The sequence below is a fragment of the Columba livia genome, chromosome 3 (genome assembly GCF_036013475.1).
Source record: "Columba livia isolate bColLiv1 breed racing homer chromosome 3, bColLiv1.pat.W.v2, whole genome shotgun sequence".
Lineage (NCBI taxonomy): Eukaryota > Metazoa > Chordata > Aves > Columbiformes > Columbidae > Columba > Columba livia.
The window spans coordinates 54,322,392-54,334,515 of NC_088604.1; the positions used below are offsets into that span (position 1 = coordinate 54,322,392).

A 12,124-nucleotide genomic window follows, 5' to 3' on the forward strand; every position below is an offset into this window, starting at 1 on the left:
CCATAAATAAGAGGTAACTTTTCTGTCTTCATTCCAAAGTGGCTGTCTTACTGTAAATTCAGACTGTAGCTTCTGCAGCAGCAAGTTAGAAGTAATCAGTTTATCTTGTCATTTTGCACAGGGCTAATGAAATATGGATTGCTTCTGGCATGCCAAGTTGTTTTTTTTGTTGATTCCATTGGAGACAGGCTCTACATCATTTGTCCTGAAAAAGCATAGGGCACTGTGATTAGACAGTTAGCTGGGGCTGTTTACTTACTCGAAGTTCAGCATGTGCTTGGCTTTTTTGCTGGGTCAGGATTAATTTGTGCAGCAGCTTCTGGGACTGAGTGCACAGTGTTCTAAATGTCTTTCTGCTTATTGTGAATGCACTTTGCATGGCACAGGCACATTGGTGGAAAGCATGCTACATAACTCTTTACTGTCTCCTATGATCTTTAATGCTTATTAAAATGAAAAACTAGAATCTCTAAAGTAGTTGTTTGCTGTGTAAGCTTGAGTTGCTATGTTAAATATACCAGTAATTCACTCCCGTGGCAGTGTGCCTTGGTTTTACAAGGACATATATTCCTTTCCTGTGATGTTTTTATCATTTATACGTTTTTATTATTCATAAACCAAACTAACAGCCTTATCTTTGAACTTCTTCAGTTTGATATTGCTATTTTTGAAGAAACTTGTATAGCAGTACTATGGAGTTTTGATCTAAATCTTTAAATGGCTTAGCCAGTATTCAGCCTGATGTTGCACACAGAAGGGTAGTGGCAGTCCTGAGACAAAGATCTCAGTTTTCATTTCGTTGTATTTCCTTATGCAACGGCATGATTCCACGGTCTTGAGAACTATACCAGAAGGCAGCAGTGGGATCTGTACTCTAATAGTGCTACATTTCTTTTTGATGCTTTAAAAGTGGTTCTTTTTGTGTGCTATTTTTCAAAGTTAGCCATTGTTTACTTGTTTAGAACACTAATAAATACTTTAGTAGTCTTTATTTTTCAATGGTGATGTTTCTTCTTGGGCATTAATCAGATATGGTTGTTTTGAGGAAAGCTGCAGTGGATAATTGCATCTGAAAATATGATGGATGACCTACCTAACTTCAGATTGTCTCTGAGACTCTGTTTTCTCCTGACATTGGTTGGTTCATTACTGAGTTGAGGTGAAGTCAATTGGCTTAATTTCTGCATGGCCCCAGCTTTGTATGTTTGAATATCCTGAATCAGATGGTGGCCAGCACCCAGGGTACCATTTTTTCCCCACTGTCTTCAGTCTTCTTGACTCCAGAGGTGTAAAACAGGGCATGAAATGCTTCAGAAGAGGGAATGAGAAAGCACTAAAATGACAAATGTGAGATTAAACTCTCCCAATGCTTGAGGAATCTGTCGTAATCCATGACAGGTATTGTAATCCATAAGCAGTAACTTTTTCAAGGCCTTTCAGCACAAATCTTTTGAAGAAATCAATTAGTTGGGCTCTCATAATACAATATTTAATTTTCTGTGAAGAACCACTGAGGGAATGAGGGCTAAAATTCTTACACCAGCAAAAGTGACTGACTCTCTAGTGATATTTTCCCAGTAGTTATGCTACTTGGGGGGCTGTTAATATTTAATTTCTTTTTTTTTTTTCCTGTTTTCTTTACTTAGACATTTTTCTGTGTAAAAATATATTAGAATCAATGGAAAGGACTAAAGACAACTGTACTGAGCATCTTGGAGGGAGAAGCTCACTTCAAAAACAGTTGTGATCAGAAAGGACATAAGAGGAAAGCGTGGTGGAAAGGTGGTACAGAGACACCCTAGGAAAGGCATGGGTTTATTTGCACCTTCTTGAAAGATTTCATGCCTGAAATCTCTTACCCTCAACAGGGACTGCCTTTTATTTTGGACAGAAGTGTGTAGCAGAAGCATAATTCTAAATGATGTCAAAGTAAAAAGTGCTTAGTCAGGTGGTATGAAGAACAACTCACATACACTGTTTATTTATGATCGTTGCAAATACTCTCTGTTTAATCAGAGAAATGAAATTTACTTGCGCTTATAAGATTTAACAGGTCTCAAGATACTGAACCTTACAATTTGGGAAATTCAAATATTTGTGTTACTTGGGTGAAAAGGGAGAGGGAAAGTGGGATTAGTGACCACTGAATTTGATGTTAACCAAATCCCTTTGCTTCCTGAATAAAATCTACTAAATTTGCATTATATTTGCTTAGCTTCCATGGTGAGCAGAATATTCAATATGGTAACTACCAAAAAGAGTTGATTCCAAGCTATGGTGTTTCTGGGCTCTTCACAACTGCTTATTTTTTAGGAAATTCCTTTTGATAGTAAGATAAGTAAATATACCGTTTTCTACTGAAGACAAGTTCTGCTATACAGTTCGTCTGCATATATGTTCTAAATGGGAGTATGAAAAGAATCATACCTCTGACTGACTGGTATACATTAGAAAAACCTCATAGGTAGCTGTTTTCAGGAAAAGAGCCTTTTGACCATGGAATTTTTAATGTTAAAGCACAGTGCTTTACTGTAAACTAATGTGAATTTCCAGCATATCCATCCCAACAGTGCTGTCCCAACCAATTTATGCAGTGTAGGTCAGTGCTGAATTTTAAATCAGATGGTTTTGCTAGCCAAAAAGTAAAATCCTTCTGTGGAGGTTAAGGCACTCAGCTGGGACTCTTGATGCTCCAGTCCTAACTCATACACTGGCCTTGCATTTTTGGAAAAAAAAGGAGCAATACTCTTCCCTGTGGATGCTGCTCACTACAGCATTTATGTTGCTCTTCATTAGTGAGAAGGAGGATTTGCACTTAGAGCCCCTGCACCTTGTCTAGTGAAGAATAAGAGCATGAGCAAATGCAACACACAATACTCTTTATTTTCTGAGTGGGGTCTGTCTGGAGTAGGTGCCTAAGACTACTTAAGAGCTCAGAGCTGTGAAACATGAGCAGAAGGAAAACATTATTTGAGACATGAGACTGAAACCCCTGCCCTGACTTTGGCACCTTGTGTTGGCTCTTCCCAGTGTATTCAATGCGTGGGTGTTTGTGAATCCCAGTCTTTAGGTGCCCAGTTCTCCCCATTCATTGATTTCTGTAAGCCAAGCACTGATTTTGGGCTTGTGAAGGAGCTTATGTTACTCTAGCAGCTGGGTTCCTGAAAGCAGGGAGTGTTACAGCATTGTGTGCTACAACACCTGAGTGACTTGTGTAAGTCCCTCTCCTACAAAATTTTACCTCTTTCACCAGCAGAGGGTTACAATCTGCATGCTTCAGCTACTTTTCCCATAGAAAGGAGAACTCTTGATTACTCAGAAGAAAACCAGTCCTAACTTTCCACAGACAGTGATGAACTCTAAGCTCTTACCACACAAGAATGACAACTCAATGTTATGGCCTGATAAATATACATGTGAAAATATGATCTCAATACATAATATTGGTCAAGAAAACAAATCAAATGTTAGGATCTTTAAAGAAGGGAAGGGAGAGCAGGGACATGGTGAAGCCACCACAAAAATCTATCCTATTGCTTCAATCTTCTATATTGTGAATGCTTCTGATTTTCTGTCTCAGAAAGACTACTGCAGGACTGGAGAAGGGCAAAAAAAGCCAAAAGTTATGGGCTGGTTTCTGTATAAGGAACAACTAAGTTGGCTGGAATTCTTCTTGATGGAAGAAGAAAAACTGTGGAGGGAAACTACAGGAATCTATAAAACCATAAGATCACAGGATAATTCAGGTTGGAAGAGACCTCAGGAGATCAGCAAGTCCGACATCTTGCATAAAGCAGGATCTTTTATGAGGTCAGACCAGGATACAAACAAAGTCATGTGTGGCTGGAGAGAGTGGACAAGCTGCAGATGTTCTTGGTTACCTCCATTTTAAGAAATGGGCATCATCAGATGATACTAGCAATATGCCTGGCTCTTTATGTGACACAGTGATTCTTTGTACAATATCTGGGTAAACTGTTGAACTCCTTGCCATGGGAAATCTGGGTGCTAAAAGTTGATAATTATCTTCAGAGAAAATGGATATATTTGTTTAAGAGAAATGAACTGAGGATTACTAAATATGTAAAAATTACAACGAAGTTCAGAATTCCTCATGCTGTACATAGTTGGAGATTAGGTGAATGCTAAGTGGAAAGATCATATATGCTGTCTGCATTGTATCTGCTTTAGGCTCTCATTTTTGGCCTCTGTTAATGACAGGATATTGGGTTAGATGGATTTCTGGTGGGAGATAATTAAGTCAATTGTATATTCTACGCCTTCCTTCCCCCATTTTTAATAACCTTTCATTTTGCTGCTCCTGACACTCTCATGGCCCCTTCTGCCCAAACACTGATCTGGGAACACTTCAGCAGGAGGGAGGAGATTCTGGGTATGATTCTTTTCTTGGTGGTAATCCTTCTATAGCTACATATATATGTATATATATGTATCAAGAGAGCATTGTTTTCACAAAGCCGGTAAAAACAGTTTCAAGGACTGAAAATTCAATTTGAAAATTATAATGAAAGTTGATGTTTAGTATTAACTCTGATGGACAGCTTTGGTGATAATTGTAGGTGAGCTTTGCAAAATGGAAGGTTGTGGGTATGCATAAAACACTAAGTGGTTAACTGATATTTAGGATTCTAAAATCTAGAACACTAAATCCTTCCTAAATACTCCATTTCTATTTAGCTCATCATAGTATTTGCATACATGACAGATTTGTTTTCCATGTTGTCATTCAGGCAGGCTGGACCTCCAAAAGCTTTGCAAAACTGCGTAGTTTTTGGTGGCTGAATATTAATGCTTGTCCTTTAGGTAAAAAGCTGGGGAAAAAGAGATGATACACATTTAAACTGGGAGCCGAACATATGTGGACCATCAGCGTTGTTGCAGAAGACAGAAGACTCCTGCTTTCGGGTTGAGGATGTTTACAGGCAGAGAAAGCGACAGTGTTGTGGGGGACAAGGCAGGTCTTTCAATTGATTGTGACATTTTTTATAACAAAGGAAGTCTTCATAAGCTAAAACAAACTTGTTACTGTGAAGAGGAAAGCAAAATAGAAAGAGAACAAAGACAGCATGCTTGCAGCTGCTATTGCTATCCAAAACGTCTTTCAAACAGCTTTCTTGTGAGTTGCAAGGACAATATCCTCAATCAGATTTGCTGCAGCAGTTTGAGGTGAAAGTAATAGAGACCAGAGCATGTACAATCTGGTGATGAAAGGGACAGGACTTCCTACTCCCATTTTCTTTAAGAATTAACTTATCTTACAGGGAATCTTATCCGAACATCGTTGTTGGCTCACCTTTCTATTTAGACATCCACAGACTGTGCTTAAATTTCGCTGTCTAGTTCTGGATTACATCTATACAACCAGCAGGTTGCAGTGTCAAGAACTCATAAGTTGGGAACTTCCAGAACTAAGGATGCCTCTGAAAACAATGTTTTGACTTCATATAATTACATGGTCACAGGCTCTGTGCAGCGCATAAGATTGTTAATAATGAGCTTAAGGAACGGTTACTCAGTACTAGCAATGAGTAACAGTGAGCAGCAAACCACAAAAAAGCAAGACTTAAATGCCTTTGCATCCAAACTTAAAACCATAAAAACACTCATTTGGTGCTTGAGTTTCTGCCGGTTTTTGAGAACAGGATCCTGACACTCCACATAGTGCTTGGGAGGCTATTAAAAAGTAGCAGTCTCAAGCTTTTAATGGAAGCATCTTTGCTTTCAGGCGGGCTAGTAAGTCGCATAGCTGCTTTCATTCAGTCTTTTATCAAAGAATTAAGCTGTATGTAAATGGTAGAGCCCCCTGAGCTCAGGACCAGCACAGAAAGTGGAGGAATGTGCTTGTAAACAGCACAGTTTTGTACCAGTCCAATGCATGTTCTGTAGCAGCAGCAGAATGGGATAGTTTTCCTAAGAGCTTGTTATTTTACAAGAGTTTCCATATATTTGATCTCTAGTTGTAAAAAGTCCATCAAAAAGGCTTACTAGCAATTTGCTGTGGAAACAGGGTGGATTGGAAGTGATTGTTAGTTCTATTATAGCTCCTCACCTGCTGTCTGGATGGGCTTAACCTGCCAGGTGAGAAAGGACTTGTTGGCCGGAGCTCGAATTCAGTTGCTTACAGGCATGTCTGTGTAGATATAGCCATTATTCAGTGCGGTCTCAGCTGCTAACCTATTATCTGAAGGCAGACTAATTAATTTTCTTGCCAGATTCTTTTATGATGCTCATCAATAAAAAATCCTTGAATGCCTTTCCAATGGTAATTTATTTATTCTCACACACACACTTTTAAGACAGGGGGATGCTATTATATCTTCTTTTTTTTTTTTTTTCCTAGCCAAGAGCTGTTCCACTGGAAGATTACTATTTAAAGTGTCTGTTAATTTGGGGTGCCCACTGTGACAGGCCATGGTCTGATTTTCACTCACCTTTTATGTGTTTGGAGTCCAGCTGCCATTAATTTTTGATCAGGAGGATTTAAGACTTCTGAAGTCTTGACTGAACCTTCGTGTCAGGAGCCTGAATTCTCACATGGCCTAAATTTAGAGCTTCTTATTAGATGCTCTTTGAATGCATGTAACACTGTGTGGGCTGCCATCTCTTTGAGATAAATGGCAAGTAGCAGGAAACTGAACTCCCCTTTCACCCCCAGAAACTCTGCTTAATGGAGTTAAATATCCACCACCCAAACACTGCCACTGCAGCTAGTGGAGTAACTTCCAACAGTAGGTTGTCACCTCCATGTGAACCCACACAAGAAAAAGAGTGGGCACTTTGCCAGGGTTTGGCAGATGCGTGCCATAAGCAAGGCAGGATTAGTTGTGAGGATCTTGGCTTTCATTCAGGTGCTTTGATCTAAGTGGCACAGACTCTTCTGCCCGTTCCTCCTGCCCTCTGAGCAGCCTTTGCCCCAGTCTACCACTTTCATAGTTCCTCATCCCACTCCAGTTCACATTGCCTTACTTTGTATTACTCTTCAGTGATGTGTTTTTTTTGTCTCAGTGTCCTGATGTCGTGCTCCAAAACAGTCACCATGGGTGATTGCATGGCGTGTTAAGTTAATCTTAGACTTCTTCAGAGATCTCAACCTCACTGTCCAAATGCCCTCCACATCTGGCATCTAATCAGCTTCACATCTGTCAACTTCAAATCTCCTCTTAACCAGTGTTCCCATTACTCTTTGTACCACTCTGGAAAGCAGCACTAGAGGGTTGAGTTCTGATCTGTTCACATATCAAGTCCTCTGGCCACCAGGCTGTTATGGAACCAGTCCTTGTAGTTCCTCAGACTGGAGCTGGTCTGCTTGATGTATATGACTCAGTGCTCATGGGTATGTGTAGATGTTAGAAGCTTCTGGGGATGTAGTAGAATGACATGGCATGATTTTTGTATCTGAAGTTTTATTTCAATAGATTAGCCATGGTTAGTGTAGAACCCAATGAAAATGCTCATAGTTGACATTTTTCCATCAGTTCTGCCAACGGAGAAAAGCATCCAATTAAAATTATTGTAGCTTGAGAGAAAGAAAATAGAAGAGATTCTTCTTGTGCATGCAGGCTGCCTCTTTCATAAGCTTTTGCTAAATGCTAACCACTTTTCTGTTTTATTTCTTTTTACTGGGAAATGGAATCTGTGTTAAACAAAGACAGTGACTGAATTGCCTGAATAAGCTGAGAAACTATTATCATGCTAAAGTGAGGGACACCAGTATGAGAAAAGAAGGGCTTGTAGCACAAACTCGGTGTAGGCAATTAACTCCTGGCACTGTGATTGACTTGCTGTTGTCTCTGGTAGGCTACAGTTCAACAACTGTATGGTTATAACCATTGCTCAGCTTCAAAATATATAATTATTTTTGGATCTGTTTTTTCTCAGTCAAGATCTAAATATTTCTTTCTACTTCAAGACCATGAAAGGAAAAAATAGTATTCTTCCTTGTAAGGTCACTCAGAAATAAAACTAATTTGTTCTAAATCGTAATGTCAGAGACAGTAGACATGTTTTAAGATCATAGTTCACCTTCGTGCTAAGGCAAGATTATCTCGTGCATTATATTTCCTTATATTTCACACAGTTTAATTTAAAGTCTCAAAGGCAGGTCTGGCACTTTCTTTGGAAACCTTTCTAGACTGCTTGCTCTTCAGATTTCCTCTTGGTATTAATCCTAATTTCTCTATTTCAAAATGTCACCTCCTATAAGACGCCTTGCTATTTCACCATGCGCTGTTGAGTCCAAAGCAGGAATTGGTGTGTGACTCTCAGTGTCTCAAAGAAAAAATTGTTTGATGGAATATCTATCTGCACCAGCAAGGAGCTGGAATTAGGACCCGGAGATGTTCTTCCTGTCTTGTTCGCCACTGGGGATACTGTGATATGAAAATTGGTGGGATCCTCTTTGTTCGGGGAGCTTACATTTACTTTTTTGCCATTTCCTGTGTTATCAATCCATTTTATATACACAACTTTCAGGTTTATCTCCTAAGGTTATGCTGGATCATTTTTGGAACTGTTTTCTGAAATCAGTCTAACCTTTGCTCTCTGTGATGCTTATAAATTCTCCGTGATCTTATTAGGCTGTGCACAGTTGGCTTTGTGTTATTGTCTTCAGTACATTCTACCTTTGCACATAGTCCCTGTGATACCAGCTAAGCCTTCAGTGCCCATTCCCCAAAACAAGAGTGTATTTTCTGGTGATTTTTGTTTATATTCCCTAGTAAGTGTTCAGCTCCTATAACAATTATTTTTATGAATCTAATTTGACTTTGGTTATAAGCAAAATTTTGACTTTGGTTATAAGTAATTGCTGTACAGGAAAAACACTTCTAGGATATTTGATTAGTGTTGAAAAACAGAAATAAGAAACTTCTCTAGGGGGAAGCACGATAAAAATGTGAAAACATATGTCTGGTGATGACTTCTCTCATTTTGTGTTTCATGATCGTAAAAAAATTAAGAAAATGCGTTTCTCATCTTTTAATGGGTATAACTATGTTTAAAGAAGTGCTACTCTGGTGATGTAAAGTACTGCAGGAACTTAAAGTTTGGGTGTATAACACATAAAGAAAATTAAATTTCTTAAGAAAAATTCAGTATGAACTTTTTCTAAAACATATTCCAATTTGTATAATATATTTATTTCAAAATACTTCACCCCAAAACCTCAGGCAAAATGCATTTCTCCAGTCATTTCCTGCATATTTTGCAAAGATCAGTGTACATTCTTAGAAAACATTTCTAACTTATTATATGGAAGGGGAAAATAGTGCTTGCAATCTTTTCCACTGTCTTCTGTAATAAAAAAGATAGAGCACCAATATTTTGTTTATATGTGATGAATATACAAACATGGATATCAGCTGAAATCTGAGGTGGCTGCACCTATCAGCCTGTTAGTGGAAATTCAGACATACATTCAGTCCGAAAAATGGAATATAACTCCAGCACCTGACACGGAGAAAGTCTCCTGTCAGCATGTTACCCACAACAGTTCTGAGTATGTTGGAGTGCTTGCTGGTTCTCATGGGTCACATTTTCTGTTGTCCCTCACAGTACAGGCTTGAATTCTGACTAAAAAAATGTGTTTTGAGCCCTCTTATTTTATGGGACTGACTCCAATACCTCACGGTGGCATTGGAAAAGGCAATCTTTAATCACAAATTAAAGATTGTGTTTTCAAATGTATTTGTTAATTTCTTGTGCTTTTAAGTTGGTTCTTAAGAGTCTGTTACATCTGTTAGCATCACTTTGGGGAGGGCTTTTTGTCGAAGAAAAACTTGATTTCAACCCTTTGCACTTCTCTCATTGAAAACATTCTCTGGAAGGAGAAGGTGGTTCTGCTGTGATTCAGGAGAGAGCGTCCAAAGGTATGTTTAAACTGCAGTTGTCGTCCTTATCTGATGTTGCATTGAATGTGCCTTATTACCAACAAAATCTTCTGAGTTTGTTGGGAGGTGCCTTCATCCTGCACTACGCCATTTGACTGAAGGTATCATTTAGAGCACCGCACTTTCTGACTGAAGGCCACCATGCTAAACCTGAAGGATCCAGGATAAAACATCAAGGACTGGTAGTTCTCCAGCGTTCTTGCAAAATTTTGCAAGGTACAGCCAGTCCTGTGTGGTCTGCAGCAGATCTTTCACACCTTCATACAAAAGAAGCCATAGAGTATACTCCAGATACCAGTGAGTGCATATAGAAACAGTGGACACATTAACTAATTCAAGTGCAGTAATTGAAAACTTCAGGAGGGATTTTCAACCTACAGGAGAGTATATGGTGAAAATGTAGCTTCATTTTGGGAGAAAGATGGAAAAGATTTTGAAGAGTAGTACTTAGCAGGGGAGAAGAGGACAGAAAGGATGTTAGGAGAAGATAGGGTAGCTATGAAGGACAGGGCAGGATATAGGGCAGAGTGGAGAGCTAAAAACAGCCCTCCTGATTAGATTTTGAACTGTTTCAAAGTAGACAATTCCATTTCCTATTTTATGGCTGTTCCCAGTCTCATTGAGTAAGTTGTCATTTCTAAAATTAATTTTTTAAAGCTGTACTGTGATACCATTACAAAATAAAGATTAACATTTTTGGAATTGTAGCTAACATATACCTGCAAAAATTAGCCTGTGTCATACTGCCGATCTTATCAGTCCCCTCTAATTCTAGTCAGTAAGCAGAGTGCCATTACATGGTGACTTTGACAGACCAAATGTGCCTTGCAACTCTGTTCTTCCTTGAATCCTTATTCCACTTTCCAGAAGAACTATATGGGTTGCCTGTATACCTCCAGCAATGGATATCCATTATGAGCAGATGCAGTTAAATCGTTACGATTGATGAGGGATTATATATCAGTCAGGAACTGGCTGAGCCCCTTAACCACTTATTTTCCCATCCTCTATCTTTGGGGGTTTTAGAGATACAGAATTGCAAGCAAGGTTTGATGTATGTTTTGGGCATTAGCTGAGCTCCATTGGGTTATACTTTTCAAAGCTTTTTGTTAGGAATGTTGAGCAACTGATTTTCACTAGAAAACCTGAGGCCATTTTCATACTATTGCTATCAGTATGATCCAATTCTGTTCTCCACAGAAATTCAGCAGGGGTGCAATTTAATGAGACCAGTGAAAGGAATCTGGCCGCTCTATTTATAGCACACTAATTGATCAGGGTAGCCATGATAGGAGGAAACTTCAGAGAAAATCAATGCAGTATCAAATGAAAGTAGCACTCAAGCCTTTAAAGAGAGCTGCATGGAAAGCCAATTAAGAATGAATCCATTAGACAAACCATGGGAACAGCTTGGACCATGTGTGTTCTTACTCTAAGTTGTAGAAATGAAATCACACTGAGCAGCATCTTACTTGCAAGGTGAGCCTTACTTTATATTTTCTTCTTCATTCTGTTGATATTCTGTCCCATTAAATCTTCTTGATGAATTGCTTTACTTTCATATGGCTACTGTAAACATCATCTTTTAAGAGCTCTGCTTTGACAACCTTATGCTTTTTTTGTTATGAGCTCTGATGTCCCACCCTGAGGATGGTAGCCCCACTGTGTAGCAGAACTGGGCAGCCTTTTGGCTGTGTGTCCAACAGTCAGACACAGTCCTAGGTCTCATGGCTTTCACTTAAATGAAGGAGAAGGTGGTCTGTCTACCGCCATTCTCATTACTGTCATCCAACTACTTGTAATCATAGCAGATACACAAAGCATAACTATTTGTACTCATTTCCATGGTTTCTTTAATCTATGTAATGGATCTTTGCTTCCTTTCCTAATTGCATTTTTAACTCATGATATCTACTAAAGTCCTGAGCAATCCCCTGTGCTCCATCCTTGAGTATTTTGGTTTTGTGGCAGGTATTTGCCTTTACTCAGTGTATCTCCATGCCATAGGGCTGACTGCCTTTCAGAACATTGCTTTTGGGTTGCTCTAGAAGGATAGAGCAAGCAATAAACTATCATAAAGGCATTTTAGCAGTAACTTATCCCAGAAAGAGCCGAAAGGGGAATGCATGTATCCTTCGGTGACTTTAAATGTGCTTTTGTTCTTGTGTTTGTACATACACAAAATTTTTATCTCTTCTAAAAAAGATGACAAACAC

General features: G+C 39.0%; 1 protein-coding gene across 2 annotated transcripts in view; it reads left to right on the top strand.

Annotated features, from left to right (window-relative positions):
• Positions 1–12,124, top strand: part of CLVS2 (clavesin 2) — a 53,416-nt gene that overhangs the window by 12,025 nt on the left and 29,267 nt on the right. The window lies entirely within an intron of this gene.